The following is a 20962-nucleotide window of genomic DNA, read 5'->3' on the forward strand; positions in this document are numbered from 1 at the left end:
AGTATGACCAAGGAAGTACGGTTTCAAGTTGTCTTTTATTTTAAATCATTCACATTTAGTTAGACAGGGATGACTACTGGCTACTGTGTCAGGCCACTGGAATACATCTCTGGACCCTTCTCGCTCAACACGTGGACCTCCGCCGTCAGCGTCACCTGGGTGCCGGCCACGAGTGGATGTCCTCAAGTCTCGCCTCGGGACTTACCATGTCAGACTCACATGCGAGCACGTTAAAGTTTGAGAACACCACGTTAGAGTTGTTTCACACAGATACCCCATTTTTCTTCTCCTTCCTGAATCTGTCCCAAACAGAGCATGGGGGCGTCCTTCCATTACCCGATGACAATGACACCACGCATGCCTCCACCTGCAGCTTCTTCAAATTCAGCTCATCAGTGCTCAAGATAATCAAGCTATTCCTCATGTTGTTTCTCAAATTAAAGCAAAATATGCTGCACAATTTTTGCACTGCTGTATAGCACCACGTGGTACCTGACACAGAATGGGGAGACGCTTAATATTGTTCCTATAAGAAAATGACGCCCAATGAATAACTGGTTTAAGCGAGCACCCACGTGCTACAGATTTCCAACACCAAGGACACCGTTGATGAAAACGAACACCTCGCGGCGTGGTCCTTGCAGATGAACCCTTGCCGAGGCTTGTCCCATGGTGACATATGCATCTGATGCCTAAGGCACGAGCATCTCGCATAAAAATCCCATCACCCACCTTATCACAGTTTTCAGAGTCACACGCTGTTAAACTTGACTGGACCTGACATGGAATTATCCTTCTACCCAGAAAGGACTTGAATACACGATGTTTGATCACTATAAAGGCCAGGTTGCTTTTATGTCGGTAGCGATTTGGAGGAAAACCACTCAGGCGGCACGAGAAATTGGGTGAACAATGGAAGAATAACTGGGAGGTAGGGTGGGTGATTACTCTCGGAATAATCATGGGTAACAATTCTGTAGCACCTACTGCGCGCCAGCATCAGACCAAAAGTCTGACGTGCATTAACACCTTGGATCCAGCATGACCAGGACATTGATGGAAAGAGGCCACTGGGAGACCAGCCAGAAGGAGGCGGGTTCAGTACCAGGAGGGAGAAACCCAAGTGTCGCAGTGGGTTTGGGGAAAAGTGGCTGGGCTGGGTATTGCTTTGTTGGTAGATTCTCTAAGGTTTACCATTATTCGGATCAGGACAGAAAGAAAGGAATCAATAAGCACCAACTTCCAGATTTTGACTTGAATAATTATGTGTATATACAGTTGACCCTTGAACAACACAGGTTTGAACTGTGTGGGTCCATTTCTAAGCACATTTTTCCCACTAAATATGTACGACAGCACCACACGATCCAAAGTTAGTTGAACCCTTGTATACGGAGGATCCATGGACACAGAGGTCTGACTATAAGTTATACTCGAATTTTTGGTGCCCTGAACCTCCACATGGTTCAAGGGTCAACTACAGTGGGACCACTCTCAGAAGGGGAAAACTGGAGGGTAAGAAGAGATTTGGAGGATGTTTTTTTTTTTAGAATGGGGTCGGGGGGTGGAGAGTGTAAGCCAAAGTTCTCAAATGATTAGAACAAAGCCGTCCTATCCCTGAGCTGCTCTAAATGATCACAAGGCGGAAAATACCACAAACAAGGTAATGTGCCCGGGTCGGGTTTTCTCTTTTAGGGAGAGGTCGACCACCATTTTCGTCCTGGATTTATCCTCTTTGTCAACGGCTGTGAGAATATTCCATGCATTTCTCAGTGGTTCACCTGTTCCCCACGGAACCCATTTGTTCTCAGAAGACAAGTTGGGTTCCATGATGCCAGAACTAGTGGTCAAGGAGGGTGGTCCCTGGTGCTCCCCTAAATCTTCACAGAGACAGTGATGTCTGGCTCCAGGCTCTTATCCCAGCAAGTTCAACTCTGGCTTGTCATGATTCAGCTCCAGTCAGACACACCTGGGGGCCTGTGGTAGAAGGAGACGTCTAAGCCAAGGACCACCCACCATGTTTGACGCATCCACTGTAGGTGTCACCAGATGGCTACAGGTGTTGGCTGTCCAGTTTGCACAGCCCATGGCCATGCTACCGCTGGGGTCCTGCCACCCGCCAGCCAAGCTTCCATTTCTTCTGAACCCAGGCTATTGAGAGAGAATCACGGAGTATATATGTCAATCCCAATCTCCCATATATCCACCATTGACGCTATGTATAAAATAGATCACTAATGAGAACCTACTGTGTAGCACAGGGAACTCTACTCACTGCTGTGTGGTGACTTAAATGGGAAGGGAATCCAAAAAAGAGGGGATATACGTATACCTAGAGCTGATTCACTTTGCTGTACAGCAGAAACTAACACAGTATGGTAAAGCAACTCTACTCCCATAAAAATTAAAAAAAAAAAAGAGAGAGAGAGAGAGAGAGAGAGAGAGAGAGACTCGTGGAGATTTCCTCTCCAGATGGATTCACTTTGCTGTACAGCAGAAACTAACACAGTATGGTAAAGCAACTCTACTCCCATAAAAATTTTAAAAAAAAAAGAGAGAGAGAGAGAGAGAGAGAGAGAGAGACTCGTGGAGATTTCCTCTCCAGATGGTTCCAGTCTTCCTGGTCCCTCACTGGGTTGGCTCATCGCCCGTGGACATCACTTCATTCCATTGGGGGTTGGGGGCGGGTCACCCTGTGTACCGTGGAGGCCCAGAGAAGTGAGGTATGCTGGCGGGGCGAGTCTAGGGCAGGATCCTGGAAGAGGAGATGGGTGTTTGTGAGCTAAGCATGGCAGGATGGATATTGGCGGGACACTTTCTAACATGTATAGACCCTTTCCAAAATGGTAAATCGGGTGAGTCCTCACTCCTTTGTATTTTGTGAAGAGGGCAGACATTAAGAAATGGTTGTAGAAGGAAGTGTTTATGGATGACAAATGTATAGAGACAGTGGTCCACGTGCATGTCTCTGCCCAGTTGCCACGTCTGGAATATACGACTGTTCAGGAAGAGAACTAGAAAAGTGATTGTCAGTTGATGACAGCAGAGGGGGAGGTGATGCTGGGGAAAGAGAAATCCCCCGATGGATCCGGAAAGGCTTATAGATATTACTATAAATAGGCACATAGACCATTTTTTTTTTCTGAACTCTATATATGCTGCTGGGTATGAAATAGCTATCTAGTGAGAACCTGCTGTATCGCACAGGGAACTCTACGTGGTGCTCTGTGGTGACCTGGATGGGAGGGAAATCCAAAAGGGAGGCGATACGTGTATACATACACACAGTAGGGTCACTTTGCTGTACAGCAGGAGCTAGCACAACATCGTAAAGCAACTCTACCCCAATAAAAAAATAAATGTTAAAAAAATAAGGACAGAAAAGAAAAAAAGAAGTACATGGGAAAGGAAACTTAAATGCATATGACTGAACGAAAGAAGCTAATCTGAAAAGACTACCTACTGTGTGATTCCAGCCCTATGACGTTATTAAAAAAAAAAGACAAAATATGGAGACAGCAAGAAGATCAGTGGTTGCCAGGGTCTAGGGGAAAAAGGGAAATGAACAGACAGCACGGAAGATTTTTTAGGGCAGTGAAACTACTCTGTATGATGATAAAATGATGGATACATGTCATTATACATTTGCCCAAACCCACAGAATGTACACCACCAAGAGCAAACCCTAATGTAAACTACAGACTTGGGGTGATAACGTGTCAATGAGTTCATACATCTATTTTAATTTTACAAATGTACCACTGGGTACATCCATCACATCTGTCTGTCTGTCTGTCTATCTATCTATCTATCTATGTATCCAATCTACCCATCTATCTATCTATCTATCTATCTATCTATCTATCTATCTATCTATCTATCTATCTATCTATCTATCCAATCTACCCATCCATCCATCCATCACTTCTATCTATCTATCTACCTATCTATCATCTATCTATCTGTCATCTATCTATCTATCTATCTATCTATCTATCTATCTATCTATCTACCTATCTATCTATCAAGAGAGGGAGAGAAGTTATTTTAAGGAATTGGCTCACGTGATTTTAGGGCTGGCAAGTCCAAAATCCCTAGGGCAGGCCAGCAGCCTGGAAATTCAGTAAGAGTTGATGTTTCAGTTTTATGTCCAGTGTCATCAGGGCAGCAAGCTGGAAACTCAGGCAGAATTCCTTCTTCTTTGGGGGACCTCAAATCTTTTTTTCTCTTATATCCTTCACCTGATTAGATAAGCCCCACCCACATTACAGCAGGTCATCTGCTTTACTCAAAGGCTACTGATGCAAATGTTCATTCCAGGTATAAAATATCTTCCCAGAAACATCTAAACTGTTTGACTGGTCACTGTGGCCTGGCCAAGTTGACAGATAAAATTATCCATCGCAGGCTGTATTTAAACAAAGCCACTTACGCAGGCATGTCTGATGGTCTGACCCAACTCCAGCAGGTGGTTTCAGCTCACCAATCTAACGTTCTAATTAAGTCCAGTTGCAGACAGATAAAAGCAATTCCTTGTTTGGACATGACAAGGACAGAATCAGCATCTGTTTTCTCCATCCGCCCCCTTCCTTGTCCTCAAGGCCATGGACCACAGTATCTGTATTAGCAGGGGAATCAGACTGAATGGGTGAATTGCCTTGTGTTTCATTTTATTAACGGCACCACCTTTAGCCACCAGTTCTCAAACCTCTTCACCTCCCTAAATCTTAACTTCCTCATCTGGAAAATGAGGATTCTATCAGCCTCCACACACAGAAGCATTTAGAGCTTCAAATGTTCTGCTTTTGGAACAATGTCTGGGATACGGGAGGACCAGGCTGGATGGCTCACAGACAGGAATGATAGCACCAGGGTCCATGGAGTTAAGAGAAGCACCCAGAGCCCCTCGGACCTTTGTGCGGAAGCAGCACACTGTCACCCCGCTCTGCAGTCTCCGTGACACCAAGGCTGGAGAGTGGACCCTGCCCCAGCATCTCCAGAGGACCCCACCGCATGGTGCTAGCCAGGACATGTGTACTTTATGGTGAGCCTTTCAAGCTCATCTCTGGGACTCCTGCAATGACAGCGGATGCACCTGGAGGAATCTGGCTCAGGGGACAATCCCAGCTGCGAAGTATCCCGGGACACGGATCAGTCACTTTCAGTTCTCTTCTCCAGGTGAGCAAGCAGGACGGGGTTTCCAGCTTGCAGATGGCAGATGGTGGAACTTCTGGGTCTCTATTATCATGGGAGCCAATCACTCATAAACAATTCTCTCTCTCTCTCTCTGTAGATAGATAGATACACAGATAATAGATATGGTAAGTAGATAGATGATAGATACAGACATACATAGATGAATAGACAGTGATAGAAAATAGACAGAGATAGAGGTTGACAGCTAAATAGATAGATAGATGGATAGCTAGCTAGCTAGGATACATATGATAAGTAGATAGATAGATAAGTCAATAGATGATTGATAGAGGATTGGATTAGATAGATAATATTAGATAGACTGAGATGGACAGATGATAAACAGACATACAGACTAGATAGACAGATGATAGATAGGTGATATAGATATAGATAGATATCCGATGGGTTCTGTTTCCCTGCAGAATGCTAATACAGGTCATCTATACTAGCAGATGGCGAACAATAACCCACAGATTAATAACCCAGCAAATAACCCATCAAATCGTGCCAGCTGCCTGTTTCTGTATACAAGCTAAGACTAATTCTGTATTTTTTAAACGGTTGGGGAAAAAAGTCAAAAGAAATGAAAAAAGTCAATATTCTATGAGACTTGAAAATTATGTGAAATTCAAATCAATAAAGCTTTACTGGAACACAACCAAGAGCATCCGTTTAGGCACCGCGTATATCTGTGTACCCGTTGCAAGGCTGAGCTGAGTAGTGGAGACGACGTGTAGGGCTGAAAAAGCCCCCACTGTTTCCTCTCTGGCTCTTTACAGACCATGGGTGCCAAGCCGTGCTCTACGTCTTTGAGGAGAAGTCAAGCAAAAACCTTAAGAAACCATTAGCTACTCAGTCTCTGTGATGGGGTGACACCTTATTCTGCAGAAGTCTCCTATGGAAGATTCCACAGACATCATCTCCTGATGCTTTTCTGAGGGTTCTCCACCTTGGGGGGACACCTTGCCTGTAAGGCCCACGCCGCCCTTGACAGCCCCAGCTGTGGCCAGTAATGGGTGTGTCCCTAAAGAGTTCCCAAATTCCCCCTCTAATGAGCACTGCACGGCCCTGCTCTGCACAGCTTTCAAGGCGCTGAGTCATCTCCTTCTGGAGAACTCAGTCCATCACTTTTCCTTCTGCAAAGCAGCCAGGCCATGTCATCTCCTTGCCAAGCTCCCACAAACTGAGATAATCATAATTGCTAAATGGATTACCATAAGTACCAGTTTTGCAAGAGCAGAAACCCAACGGCAGCTGTTACCCCGAGGCGCATTCCAGAGGACGGCGTCGTGGGTGATTTCATAGTGCATTAGGTGGTGATTTATGTGGAAACATCTCCGAGAAGCGAGCTGAAAGGATGCAGGCAGGCGGGGTCGTGGAAGCAGTCATGGCGTTTTGAAGAAAAGAAAAGATCGAGAGCAAGTGTCGTCTCTCTGGCTTTTGGGCTTCTCGGCTCCCAGGCGAGGGGAGAAGTACTGAGAAGCATTGGACTTACGTCACCTCTTGATCTAAGCAGGTGGCACATATGCAGTGGCATCTCATGCTAGGATAGGATGGGTTCTCCTCCCAGAAGCCCGAGGATGACAGCATCGTCTCCTTGGTAAATGCAGCCCTTGGTAGTGATTCCAGATACGAGAGGGTGAGGGAAGAAAAGAATGACTGGTTTCCTCCAACTCCAACAGGAGAAATACTTTTATTTTTATATGGCATCTTTCCACTCTGGAAAATGCCATTGGGGTCCAAGGAGAGGAACAATTTCGGGCAAGAGCCACCAACACCATACAGACCTGGCAACTGGACGCCCTCTCGCCAGCAAGAGGTGGTCTTGGGCCAGTTTCCAAGGCTGAGAGTGAGTGCAAACCCAAGCACGGCTGCAGAAGTTGAGTGACTCATGGAAAAAACACATGAGTTTGTGCAAATATGCATGTGTCTGCCTGCCTCCCCACCACATGCCTTACAGGTACTGTGTCTACTGCTTAAGAATATGCAGGACAAAATAAGATATCATTAAATAACTGAATGCAATTGTCTGATGCCTGTGATTAGCCTCAAGGAGAGTCTGGAGGTCCAAGGAGGGGAGTGGGTGTGGCTATAGATTCAACAAGATTACCCACGGGGTGGTAATCACTCAGTGGAATGTGTATATGAGGGATACAGTATACTCTTCCCCCTGCTTTTGTATATGCTTGCAATTCTCCAAACAAATATAAATTTAATCTGACCATCACAAAGATTTTAGAAGGCAGAGTATTTATTTATTTATTTTTAAAGTGTTTGCTGGCGGGTAGTTGATTTACAATGTTCTGTTAGTTTCAGGTGGACCGCAAAGTGAATCACTTATACATACACATGTATCTGTTCTTTTTCAGAGTCTTTCCCCATATAGGTCATTACAGAGTACCGAGTAGAGTTCCCTGTGCTACACAGTAGGTCCTTATTAGTTGTCTATTTTGTATATAGTAGTGTGTATGCGTCAATCCCAATCTCCCAATTTATCCCTGTCCCTCAGAAGACAGAATATTTAAAAAATGTACTCTTCCCTCAACCCCTCCACCTGAAATATCTTTATGTCCCTGTCAACCACAATGACAAGATTTTTAAAAATAATAGAGTTCTGAGCTTCCTGGCAGCCAAAGGAAAAAGTGACGCCCCTTCTGTTCTGTGAATAACCATTTCCCAACAATTCTCCCTGGGCAGAAAAGCCGTTCCAGTCATACCTCTGCGTCATTAATCCCCCAAATGTTTTCAATCATTCCCCCACAGGGAACACAGTGACGTAATTTGGAAATGCACTCTGCTATAAATCTTTTCATTTAAACATCCGGTGCATACTAACAAAGTGCTGTGCGGAGGTAGCAATTCTGTGGGGAACTACAGCAGCAGTGGTCTAAGAACTCAGCTTTTGGGTGGTCCAGGGGGAGGTGAAAATAACACCTAGGCTATCTACGAGCCATGGTCCTTCAAGCCATCCTCCCCAAATATCGCATCTTTCAAGTGGTTGGTTGACCCAAATGAATGGCATTTTAACGTCGTACCGTCTGGCAAAGGCATGGAAAAACCCACGTTTTCTGTGCCCAGGTAAGGGCAGATGCATATAAACCCTAATAACTGACCATGGAAACAGTATGCTTATACGTCTGTCATGGGGGCTCATGGCAGACTGGGTGGTGAGTGTCCCTCAGTATAGCTAATATCTTCCCTATAAATGAAAGTCCTCTCCACATTAGGCTAAGTGAAATAAGACAGAGACAAATACTGTATGATATCACTTATATGTGGAATCTAAAAAATACAACTAGTATTAGTGAATAAAACAAAAACAGAAGCAGACTCACAGATCTAGAGAATAAACTAGTGGTTCCCAGTGGGGAGAGGGAAGGGGGGAGGGGCAGGATAGGGGGAGGGGATTGAGAGGTACAAACTATGATGTATAAATTCAGCTACAGGGACATATTGGACGGCGCAGGGAATATACCCACTATTCTATAATAACTATAAATGGAGTGTAACCTTGAAAAATTGTGAATGACTACACTGTACAACCTGTAACTTATATAATATTGTACACTAACTACAGTTCAATAAAATAATAAAGTTAAATTTTAAAAAGCCCTCCAACATTTTAGCGAAGGAAATGCTTCAAACTCAAGACTTAGAATTCAGCCATACAAATATTTCCATCACTCGCCCATAAAACATCTGGATTTGAGCAATGCACTCTCTTTGTGAAGTATCAAGAGGTATTTCATGCAAAGATAATTTGAAGCAACGAGAACCGCTGTACGGCACTTTCTTACTTACCTCTCCCTGCCATGGAAACAGGGCTCTGGTCCCTGGGCTGCTTCCCACGGCAAAACTGACCCCTTTGAGTCCTATCTCCTGCGGGGAGTGAGAACATTAAGTGAGATGTTTTTAAACTACATCCGGAATAGGCCAGATAGTTTAATAGTAATCAGATAGTAACTGATTATTACATCAACAATAAAACAAAGAACCAAATTTAGCCATGACCATAAGCCATGACCAGGTAGCAGGGCACTTATATGGATTCCCACTCCCTTGGAATCCTTGTGATTGAGAAGCTCACACAAGTGCAATTCGCCTTCTGTCCCCTATCAGAGAGAACTCTTTCACAAACTCAAAAAACTGGGTTCAAAGATGTATTCCAGGGACCCTGAACAGTAACAGTGAGGTGGAATAAAATTAAATACCCAGTGGGTATTCATTATGCTGACTGAATTACTGCAAGATCTTCTACAGAACAGTAACAAAATTGCATACAGTTGTGTATACAGATGAACATGGGTAACCGTGACCCTGGAGCGGGTCAAATGTAAGTGTGACTGTGAATCACACACCTTTAACGAAAGGGGTAGGTGAGGCCACGTCTCAGCTCCATCTCCTATGGCTGTGTCCCCTTCCTCAGGTAACTGGTGACTCCATCAGGTGGTTTTTCATCTGAAGAATGAGAATAATGGCAGAATCACTGAGGGCATTATGTGTGAATGATTTACTGGGTAGATGATAGATAGATAGATTGACAGATAGACATATAGAAGGATGGATAGAGAGATAGGTAGGTAGATAGACAGACAGACATATAGAAGGATGGATGGAGAGACAGGTAGACAGACAGACACAGACATATAGAAGGATGGATGGATAGATAGGTAGACAGACAGACAGTCAGACATATAGAAGGATGGATGGATAGATACATGGATGGATGGATAGATAGAAGGATGGATGGAGAGAGAGACAGACAGACAAATGGAAGGATAGATGGATAGATAGATACATAGACAGATACATGGATGAATGGATGGAAAGATAGATACATCAGATAAATGACAGGGGATAGGTGGAGAGACAGATATGAATAGATGAAAGATTTATAGATTCAATAGATGGTAGATAGATGATAGAACAGATAAATGATTGGTGGATGGATAGATAGATAATAGATACATAGATATGGATAGAGGAAAGATTGAGAGATTTGATAGATGAGAGTAGATAGATGATTGATAGATAATGAAACACTGGTAGATGATAGATAGCTAGAATAATATGTATTATATATTATATGAATTTATGCTTATACCCACACGCATGCAGTTTTCTCATGTAGAGTAACCCAGCAATTAGAGGACAGCCATTTCAAGTGAGTTAAAAATTGCAATTTCTCGGCTTCTCTGGTGGCACAGTGGTTAAGAATCCGCCTGCCAACGCAGGGGACACGGGTTCGAGCCCTGGTCCGGGAAGATCCCACATGCCGCGGAGCAACTAAGCCCGTGCGCCACAACTACTGAGCCTGCGCTCTAGAGCCCGTGAGCCACAACTACTGAGCCTGCGTGTGCCACAACTAATGAAGCCCACGTGCCTAGCGCCCGTGCTCCGCAACAAGAGACGCCACTGCAGTGAGAAGCCCGCGCACCGCGATGAAGAGTAGCCCCCGCTCGCCGCAGCTAGAGAGAGCCCGCGTGCAGCAACGAGGACCCAACACAGCCAAAAATAAATAAATAAATTAATTAAAGAAAAATTGCAATTTCTACATTTAAGTGTTGTATATCAAATTTTAAAAACCTTATTCTTTTAAAACTCTCAGTTTGCTAGCACACTCACTTCAGAAAAACTGATGACCTTCCCCATAAACAGTAACAACACCTCTGCAAGGAACCCACAGCCCCTCTGAGAGAGGGGACTTCATTCCACCTCCTTTTGCGTCTCGCTTGCCTGGAGCAGATGACCACATTCCTCTCATTTGCTCCTCAAGGGAAATGTACTTACGCTGTTAATATATGAATTCTAGCTTTCCACACTGAAAGAATCTGGAGATCCAACGTGTTCGGAAAATTATTTTCAAGGTTGACCTCACCCATCGTTGACAGCTTTGGCAGAGGCTGTGGTTAGGTTCTGCTCAACGGATAGGCCAGATGGATGAGGAACGGTGTGCCTGCCACCACGGGGAGAAGCAGTGACCTAAATCTAAAGATTGAGCATTTGTTTTCAGTTTCTGCTGGTGACCGGCCTCGATCTCTCAGTCTTTTTAGAGCTTCCCGGTTCCGAGGCACAGTCCAGGCAGGGCGGGAGTCTGGATGGACATGCATTGCCTGGGCGATCAGGATTCGGGAATCCCAGGGACAAGAAGGTTTAGGCAACCTCATGGCTCTACCCCCAGCACCTGTTAGGAAAGGACTTCCCTCTTCATGTTCTGCTGTGGACCTTCATCCCCCTTTTCTAACCTGCTATGTATCTGAAGAAAATGAAAACACTAATTCAAAAAGATACACGCACCCCCCACGTTCACAGCAGCACTATTTACAGTGGCCAAGATGTGGAAGCAAGCTAAATGTCCATCGACAGAGGAACGGATAAAGAAGATGTGGTACATATATACAGTGGAATATTACTCAGTCGTGAAAAAGAATGAAATAATGCCATCTGCAGCAACACGGAAGGACCTAGAAATGATCATACTAGGTGAAATAAGTCAGACAGAGAAAGACAAATATTCCATGTTACCACTTATATGTGGAATCTAAAAAGAAAATAAAACAAATGAATGACTATAATAAAACAGAAGCAGACTCACAGATACGGAGAACAAACTAGTGGTTCCCAGTGCAGAGAGGGAATGGGAGGAGGGGCAACAGAGGGGTAGCGGATTAAGAGGTACAAACTCCTATGTATGAAACAGATAAGCCACGAGGATATATCGTAGAACACGGGGAATACAGCCAATATTCTATAATAACTACAAACCTTTAAATAGTGAATGACTGCGCTGTACACCCGAAAGGAAGATAATATTGTAAATCAACTATACCTCAATGAAAAAATTAAATAATAAATAAATAAAAGCAAAAAAAAAAAAAATCTAACCTTGACTGGATGGATTTTCAGACAAGGCTGAGTTCCAAAGGTGACAGTCTGCAAAGATTTCTTCTCCAAACCAGGTCACATTCCCCAGTTCTAGAGACAGAGACCTGCTATCTCTGGGGACACTGATTCAGGCTATGAGAGGAAGAAGTTGTCACAATTTTGCAGGGTGATGTTTTTTTTAATGATTACCAGTCTCACTGCTCTCTGGGAAGAGTGGGAACGTGGATGGACCGTGACGACCCGCTGAATGCCATTTCTTTGCTGGAAGGGAAACAAGCAGTGTTTGCTAGAATGAAAACGAACCTTGGGAGTTTTCCCTTGCAGAGTTTATAGATATCTCAGGGAGGTCTCAAGAGGTTAGAGGGACGAACTGGGGCTAGACGTCCAGCCAACATTTCCCCCATTCATGGTGTCTCTCCAAGAGAAAATGAAGCTATCTTATTTCATAGTGGACGATTGTCCCGCATCATCCTGAGCCCTGGCACATCCATCCTCTTCCATCTCTGTTCCGCTCTGCTCTCTCCTGGAAGGCATGATGAGCCCGTACAATGTATAAACTGGTGATGCTCTCTGGCCAGCCCATGTCCTCAGAACGCTCGAGGGAGGAGAGCCCTGTGGTCAGCAGCAGACCGGGCTCAAGAGGGAAGGGACCTTGGAACAAGCTCATGGGTCCAAAATGTTAGTTTGTCAGGAAAGGCAAACAAATATCAACTCTCCCAGAAAGAAGAGAAAATCTTCCACGGCCACTGACACATGGGGGCAGAGGTGCCTTCAAGATAACTAGCTTCTCCCAAAGTAGCACCACTCCCGTAGTAGTGTTAGTAAATGCTCTTACGCAAGTAAGAAACATGAACAAATCCTAAGGGATTCTGACAAAACTTCAGGGGATGAAATGTATTTTTTTTTTTTTAATTTTCACATCTGGTACTTCCAGAATCTGTCCATTTAGCATATTTCAAAAATAATGGACACATATGCAGCCTCTCCATATGAATTCAAGATCAAGATGCTGTGATTAAGCGCCATATGCTTTGCTCTCGTAACTTGACAAAAGACATGACGTTACAGAGGATGGAACATTTGATAGAAACACTGTAGAATCCCTTTTTATTAACTTTCCTATATGTTTTCATATCTCCAGATAATTTTCCCAAAGACACAGGTATTTTTTTTTTTAGTAATAAAGTGTTTCACTTACACCCTTAGGTCTCTCACAAACTCCTTTGGTGATGAGAAAGAAACTTTCCATCATTAACGAAAAGCATATGCTGAGGTTTAGATGACATCAGTCTGATTCCTGTAGAACGATGGGACTTCGGGAGTTCTGTGAAGTTAAAAAAAAAAAGAAAGAAAGAAAGAAAAGAAGCCATACAGCTTGCTCAGCACTGTATTTCACACCAAGGGAAACGCATGGAAGAGGGTAAAAAACCATTAACGAGAATGTCCTGTCGTTCTATCAAGGGACGTGCAGAAATGGCTAATAGGAATGGGGACAGCTTTCAGGGATGTTGCCATCTTTATGGCATCAGAATCACGCAAGGCGCACCCTGTCCATCTTAGATGCGGTGCTGGTGGCATAACTTCATGAGAAGCGCATCTCCAGCGTGAGTGTGCAGTCGTCTCTCCCAAACTCCACCCTCCTCACTCTTTCCAGTCTCCCCATCTGCCCCCTTCATAACTCATGTCTTGACCGCAGACATCTCCTGCCCCTCCCACCACAGCTGTCCACCCACTCCTCTCTGCGTGAGGCATTTCCCTGACATCCTCTTCTGCCCTTTCTTCTCCTTTGCTTCTACCAACGTGACATAAATGCCAGATGTCAGATGCGGCTGGGCATTTTTAAAAGGAAAAAAGAAATGGCAGACATCCTCAGACTTTCCCGAGACCTCCCTCCTCCTTCCCTGAAGCTACTGTCCCATCTTTCCCCTTCCTGTGCCCACCGAATGTTCTCGAACGTGGACCACGCTCACTTCTCTCCCGTTACACTGACTGCTCAGCCCAACCCACCACTGCTGAGATGTTGCCCCGGGAAACGGGGCACGATCTCCTTTCCAGCCCAAGAACGCATCTTCTTCTTGGAGCTCCTCATTGCTGTTTCTGCCCAGAAACCCTGCCCCTCTGATCTCAACAACATCATCCTCTGTGCTCTCCGTACCTCTCCCACACTGCACTGCATCAGTCATTATTCTGGATAATTTCCTCTCCTCCATATTCCCCTACGCGTAAGAGCTCAAACCTCACCAGTATCATTTTTTTTCTGATGGTGGTGGGGTTTCCTGTGCTTCAGAATATAGTTTAAATGGACTTTTAAAATTAATGTTTATCGCAGTACAGTTGGTTTACAATGTTGTGCTAGTTTCAGGTGTACAGCACAGTGAATCGGTTATACATCCACATATATCCACTTTTCTGTTTGATTCCGTTCCCACAGAGGCCATTGCAGAGTATTGGGCAGAGTGCCCTGTGCTATACGGTAGGCTCTTATTAGCTATCTATTTTATATGTAGTAGTGCGTATCTGTCCATTATTTGCAAACGAAGCAACTGGTAAGGGATTAATCTCCAAAATACACAAGCAGCTCATGCAGCTCAATATCAAAAAAACAAACACCCCAATCCAGAAATGGGCAGAAGATCTAAAAAGACACAATGTAAAAAAGAAGAGAATGTTAAAAAAAGAAGATATATAATATAGACGTGTATAACTGAATTATTTTACTGTACACCTGAAACTAATACAACGTTGTAAAACAACTATATTCCACTAAAAATTTTTTTTTAATTAAAAATAAATAAATTTCCACTTGACCATGGCTGACAACTACGTGAATGAGAAGATGACACATCTGGGGAGCCGCGGCCAAGCAGAAAGGCTAATTTCATTTTGTATATTCATTAGGGGGCTGGGATCATCTCACCGTCCTCCCAGCCAACTCTTGCAGACGCTGGAGTGGGAGGCTGCCGCTCTCTTGCAGCTGATCTAAGCGGTACTATCTCTACGGGGTGGAAATTACGCTGGCTCCTCTGCGGTTTGTGAAAACAGGATGTGAGAGCATTGGGAAAGCCTTGGGACGCAGCTTCAGGGAGCTCTGGGGCCTCCAGCATCTACTCTGCATGCTGTCTATGGATGATGATTCACGCATTTCAATCGATTTCACTGATTTCTACCGATGCCTGGGCGTCCGGTTGGCAGTCATGGGTGAAGCAGCATCAAAAATAAGTCACGGGGGCTTCCCTGGTGGCGCAGTGGTTGAGAGTCCGCCTGCCGATGCAGGGGACGCGGGTTCGTGCCCCGGTCCGGGAGGATCCCACGTGCCGCGGAGCGGCTGGGCCCGTGAGCCGTGGCCGCTGAGCCTGCGCGTCCGGAGCCTGTGCTCCGCAACGGGAGAGGCCACAACGGTGAGAGGACCGCGTACCAAAAAAACAAACAAACAAAAAACAAGTCACGGGACTTCCCTGGTGGCGCAGTGGTTGACAGTCTGCCTGCCAATGCAGGGGACACGGGTTCGAGCCCTGGTCCGGGAAGATCCCACATGCCACCGAGCAACTGGGCCCATGAGCCACAACTACTGAGCCTGCGCTCTAGAGCCCGCGAGCCACAACTACTGAGCCCACGAGCCACAACCACTGAAGCCCACGTGCCTAGAGCCCGTGCTCCACAACAAGAGAAGCCACCGCAATGAGAAGCCCGCACACCACAACCCAGAGTAGCCCCCGCTCGCCGCAACTAGAGAAAGCCCACGCGCAGCAACGAAGACCCAGCGCAGCCAAACATAAATAAAAAAAATTAAATCTTAAAAAACAACAACAAAACAAAACAAAACAAAACAAAGCAAAACAAAGCAAAACAAGTCACGCATAGGCAAACTCGCTCCATCTCTCCTTGGGTCCTTCCCCTTTCCCGACACAGACCGGGCTGCTGTGCAGAGGTGGCCAAAGCCACCACCTGGCGGGTGCTTCCATTCTTCCCAGACTGACCCTTCCGTGGAAGATCGCGTCACACCCTAAGATCCTACGGGGAGATCTCCCTTCAGCTGTGTCTCATTCTCTTTACCTCTTATTCTTTCTATAAGACCTTGGGAGGGTAGTTCCCTGGTGGCCCAGAGGTTAGGACTCCGGGCTTTCACTGCCGAGGCCCGGGTTCCATCTGCGGTCAGGGAACCAAGATCCCGCAAGCTGAGCAATGCAGGGGAAAAAAAATTTTTTTAAATAAATAAAAACCCTTGGGAGAGACTGAAACTTAAGCGGGAAGTTAAGTTTCCCACTTAACTATGAACATTGGGAATAGCTCATTACCGTGCCCAGAGCAAAGAAACAAAAGGAGTCAGCGGTTGTGTATGTGCGTGTGCGTGTGCGTGTGCGTGCACCAGTGCACGGAGAGACACTGGTGCACGGAGGAGACCGCAGTACACAGCTAAGCGTGAGGATTAAGAGGTAAACTGCAGCTCTGCCATTGGTTCTGGAGTACATTAACTGAGCTTTCTCAAAATATCCCCTCTTCCTCTATACAATGGAGATAAGACCTGTCACCAGGATTTGTCGTGAGCCTTACAAATAAAGCGTCACGTCCTGGAAGAGACACGTGGATTGCTGCCGGGGGAGCTTGGGGTGGCAGAGGTGTGGTGACGGAGGACTCTGAACTCTCCAGATATCAGGGCTCCCTCTTCCCAGTGGATGGCAGACAATGAGACCCGAACCCAGCTTGGGAAGGTCATTCTGGACAGGATGCCTCCACGGTCACCGCCAGGAATCCTCCCGCAAACACAACAGCAGCCAATACAAATATCACAAGATCCCTGTAACCTAAGTCCCCCATGAATTTCTTCAGTGCAGCTAAATCCAGGTGGTGACAGAGACCACTCTCTTAACGTGTGGGTTCGTGAGAGATTAACAAGCAAAAAAGAGAAAGAAAGGGAAAGAAGACCTTAATTTGGAAACTGGACATTATAACTCCTACCGTCCTTTGCCATGGTCCCAGCTTGTGGAAAGTTTTAACACTTGTGAAAAATAAAGGAATTCCCTGGCGGTCCAGTGGCTAGGACGCGGTGCTTTCACTGTCGTGGTCCAGGTTCAACCCCTGGTCGGGGAACTAGGAACCCGCAAGCCACACGGTGGTCAGAAATAAGTAAATAATCAATCAGTAAAAATAAATTAAAAACTGTGATAAATAATTCAACGTGTGAGGCAACTATACAGTGTTCTTTACTTAGGGAATTGTTGAACCAATCATACACCTGAGAAGATGCTCCTTCAAGAAGCCTTTCAAAAGGCATCCAGAAGATTATAAAAGTCCAGCAAAGCTCCAATGACTGCCCCAGACAGAAAGAATGGAAGACAAGGAGAAAGAACATTTGGACAACTAACAGGTGAAAATCTCCCCCGAACTGAAGACACACAGAAAGGGCTAGATCCAACCAACCCAAGAGGGTCCAACCATCCTTAAATCCCATCTGGCTCATCTAATCAATTCCTAACCAGGAGGCTATCAGGCGAATATAACCGGAAGCAACGCTGCTAGAAAGACAGAGTCAGGAAAGGAAGGATGCTTTGTCACCTTATGCTCTCAGACGTTCAGAATCTAGGGGAGGGCTCTGTTCCGTCGTGTGGCCCTGACATGGGATGTTGAGAGCCCAGAGTGTGCCATATAAAGAGTGACCATCGCTATCCAGAAAATCCAAGTTGTGCCCTAAAGAGTGTGACCCGGACAACTCCAGAAAGAGACAGGAAGGACATTCTAGGGACAGGGAAGTCCACCTTGGTCTGGGCCACTCCTTAGGACGGAGCTGAATTTATAACAACGTCTACAGAAGGTAAACTTTACAACAAACCCAACTGTAGTCCAACCCAAGAGCAGAGTGTCTCACCATCTGTATCATCACATCAGATGGGCTGCCTTGGAAATAAGTGACTCTGGAAATTTTCACAAAGAGCTGGGCAACCCTTGCTCTGACCCTTGGAAACGGACTATGGGATGCCTGGACCATGAGTTGGTATCCATTTGGAGGAGACGCTGAGTGACCGGCTAAGGGGAGCTGGGCTGCTTTCTATGTCATGCAGAACCCTGGCCCAGCTCACACGCTGTCAGATTTACAACTTATTTTTAAATATTTCCTTTTAACAAATTATAGACTCTGCAATATTTCAACAAGAAAATGCAAACACACTTAGGTAGGCAAGGAAAAGAAAACACCTTGGAAAGATACATCCCCAGCCCAGCATTCTATGTATGAGTAATTCCCTTCGAACACTGCCAGTCAAGTGGGAAACTCGGGATATTCTGAGATCATCTAAGGATAGAGCATGCTTGGCTTTTACGATGTTGGGTCGTTTTCAAAGAAAGAAGAGGGTTTTGTTTAAAACATCCAGATAATTACAGCTGATCAGAATTTACTATGTGCGATTTTGTTAACAGATAACGAAATGTTTACTTCCTCCATGTGTGTTTTTAAGCAGACTTTAGTTTCTAGAAACCTCAGATCTATAAAGGAAGATAGCTGTGGGGTTTATTCACCTGTGAATTAAAAAACTGTTGCCTTAGCAACCTGAACCAGAACTCAGCCTACGCCGTGGCGGATGTGTTCTGTTCCTTAAGTGGTACTTCACATGGTTTGATCTTGCTGTCAGTCAACTTGTTTGGGGTTTTAAAAAGGTCATCTCAGTTCTAGAAGGTTGAAGAGAAACAGTCTTGGCGCCCTCTGTACGTACAAGCGGGATGAATGTATCAAGCTTGCCGATGGTCTTCTGCAGCAAACGTAAATTCTATGGTGCTTCTACAGTGAGATTATATTCACCAAAGAGTTAGGAAACCCAAGGTTAAAACGACCCAAGCTTGTAAGCTTCGTCCCTTTCTCCTGGCTTCAAGACAACAACTCCTTTGCCATATCATCCAGTAATCTCACTCCTGGGCATATATCCGGGGAAAAGTCTAATTTGAAAAGATACACGCACCCCAATATTCATAGCAGCACTATTTACAAGAGCCAGGACATGGAAGCAACCAAAATGTCCATCGACAGAGGCGTGGATAAAGAAGATGTGGTCTATATCTACAGTGTCTGAAATTACATTAAGAAAGAGCCTCTGAAGTGAACACCAGGTTAAACACTGGACTCCAAGGAAAGGCATCCAGTCATCCTGCCCTCATCTTTCCTGTGTTCATATCCATGGGGCATCTCAGACCTGAGCCTGTGACCAAGGTTTATCACTTTCCCATAGAATTCTAACACCTCTGAAAAGTGGTCGACCCAGGCCCCCTAAGAACATGCATTCAGAGACGAAATGAAACAGAGGTAGAGTACGTGGAACTCCAAGTGGGTGAGGAACCGGAGAGACCAAGCTGAAGATGAAAAAAGAAGGGAGAGAGGAGCAAACTGCATATGCAGAAGGACGGATAAGGCAGTTACCCGGCATAGCCAAGCTACCCCGCAGATAAAAGAGGGCCCCTTTGGTCCTGGTGGGGTAATTCACATCCCCACTCTGAGGCAGTCTGCCTCGCCTGAGGAATTCAGCTACAAGAAGCTATGAAATCGACTAGGATCCATCACGGAGTCGGTTCGAAGGTCAGGGAGCTCTGAAGAGGTGGCTGCAAGACACAACACCCAGGGGACCCACTTCTAGAAGAGAAAACACCCTCCCCTGCATCCGGGAGACAGAGGCTCTGGTGCCGGCGTCTACCTGCAGAAACAGAAGCAAGGCTCCAGGAAGGCGAAAAGGGCAAATGGAACGCAAACTGAGTCCGTGTCGGGCTCTGGCAGAGGCAGACGGACATCCTAAGACTCTGCCCTGAGAGTCCGCGGGGGGTCCGGAGAGATGCTGGGTCACCTTTGTTTGCCGGCACTTGGAAGGGTTGCTTTTCAGTCTGTCATTCTGAGTTGCGGGCTCTGTGCCTCTGTGTGTGTGTGTGTGTGTGATGGAGAGAGCTTCGTGACTGACTGTGTGTCTGAACTCTAGTCTGTCAGACTAGGGTCGGTTCGTTATTCTCCTGTCTCTTCCCCTGTGAGCCCTGCGCAGTGTCCCGAAACAGGGATGTCTTCAGAATCACTCTCAGAATTAGTGGCAGATGAGCATCCGGCTCAGAGAGGACAAAAGTAAAACAATAAACCTGAAAACTACAGGCAACTTGGAATAAGGATCAGAATCACAGCGGTGACTCCAAGATGCTCAGGAATCTAGACTTCTTTGATCTTTCTGCTCTAACACTCCAACACGTTGACTTCCATCCTCAAGGTTGCCACGTGGCTCAACGTGGATGCTGAAGCTCCAGCCATTGTGCCTACATCCCTGGAAGCAGAAATGAGGGAGCAGTGTGGAATGAAAGGGCCTACCTTCTGGGACTTCCCTGGCTTCGGTAGGACAGACAGACACCCGAGGGCTACAGGTGGTTCTGGACCTCGCCGACAAGAAGCTCACAGTGGTCCCTACATATGTCCCCCAGTTAACGGTGTCCTTCACGTCCCTCCAAGCTCGCTCCACAATCCTATATCTCAAAAGCCTCCAGCGACTTTCTTCTCCTCCCTGGGCCTTCAGCCCAAAGTTAGAAACGGCATCCTGGAGAAATGTCCCCAGACCTCCTGTGTCGTGTGTTGAGCCCACGCTCTGTAATTGGTCCTGCGTTAAATCTCATCCTTCGGGACACCTGGGTGGGACACCTCCCCCAGCCTCTGACGGGTGCCTGCCTAAATCCTTCCCTTCCTCAGGGACCTGTGGCTTACAACTCAATTCGGTGTTCACTTCTGGCCTCACACCCCATCATCGTACAAAAAGGTGCGTGGGTCAGTGTTTTCCATCGTACAAAAAAGTGCGTGGGTCAGTGAAATTCAGAAAGAAAAGAAAGCCTGACTGATAAAACGGGCCAAATGTTCCTTGTCGCTTCCACCTTT

The 20962-nt window shown here is 45.8% G+C and overlaps 1 long non-coding RNA gene across 3 annotated transcripts in view; it reads right to left on the bottom strand.

Annotated features, from left to right (window-relative positions):
• The window catches only part of LOC102988620 (uncharacterized), a 72599-nt gene extending 58920 nt beyond the window's left edge, over positions 1–13679 (bottom strand). For all 3 annotated transcript variants that reach the window (XR_003680738.2, XR_449308.4, XR_008617961.1), the window contains exons 1-4: positions 13283–13679; positions 12085–12345; positions 9558–9657; positions 9001–9078 (exon numbers count right to left, since the gene is read on the bottom strand). This is a non-coding gene — a long non-coding RNA (uncharacterized lncRNA). The remainder of the gene's footprint in view (positions 1–9000; positions 9079–9557; positions 9658–12084; positions 12346–13282) is intronic.
• Positions 13680–20962: the final 7283 nt, after the last annotated feature.

This window comes from Physeter macrocephalus, chromosome 7 (assembly GCF_002837175.3).
Source record: "Physeter macrocephalus isolate SW-GA chromosome 7, ASM283717v5, whole genome shotgun sequence".
NCBI lineage: Eukaryota > Metazoa > Chordata > Mammalia > Artiodactyla > Physeteridae > Physeter > Physeter macrocephalus.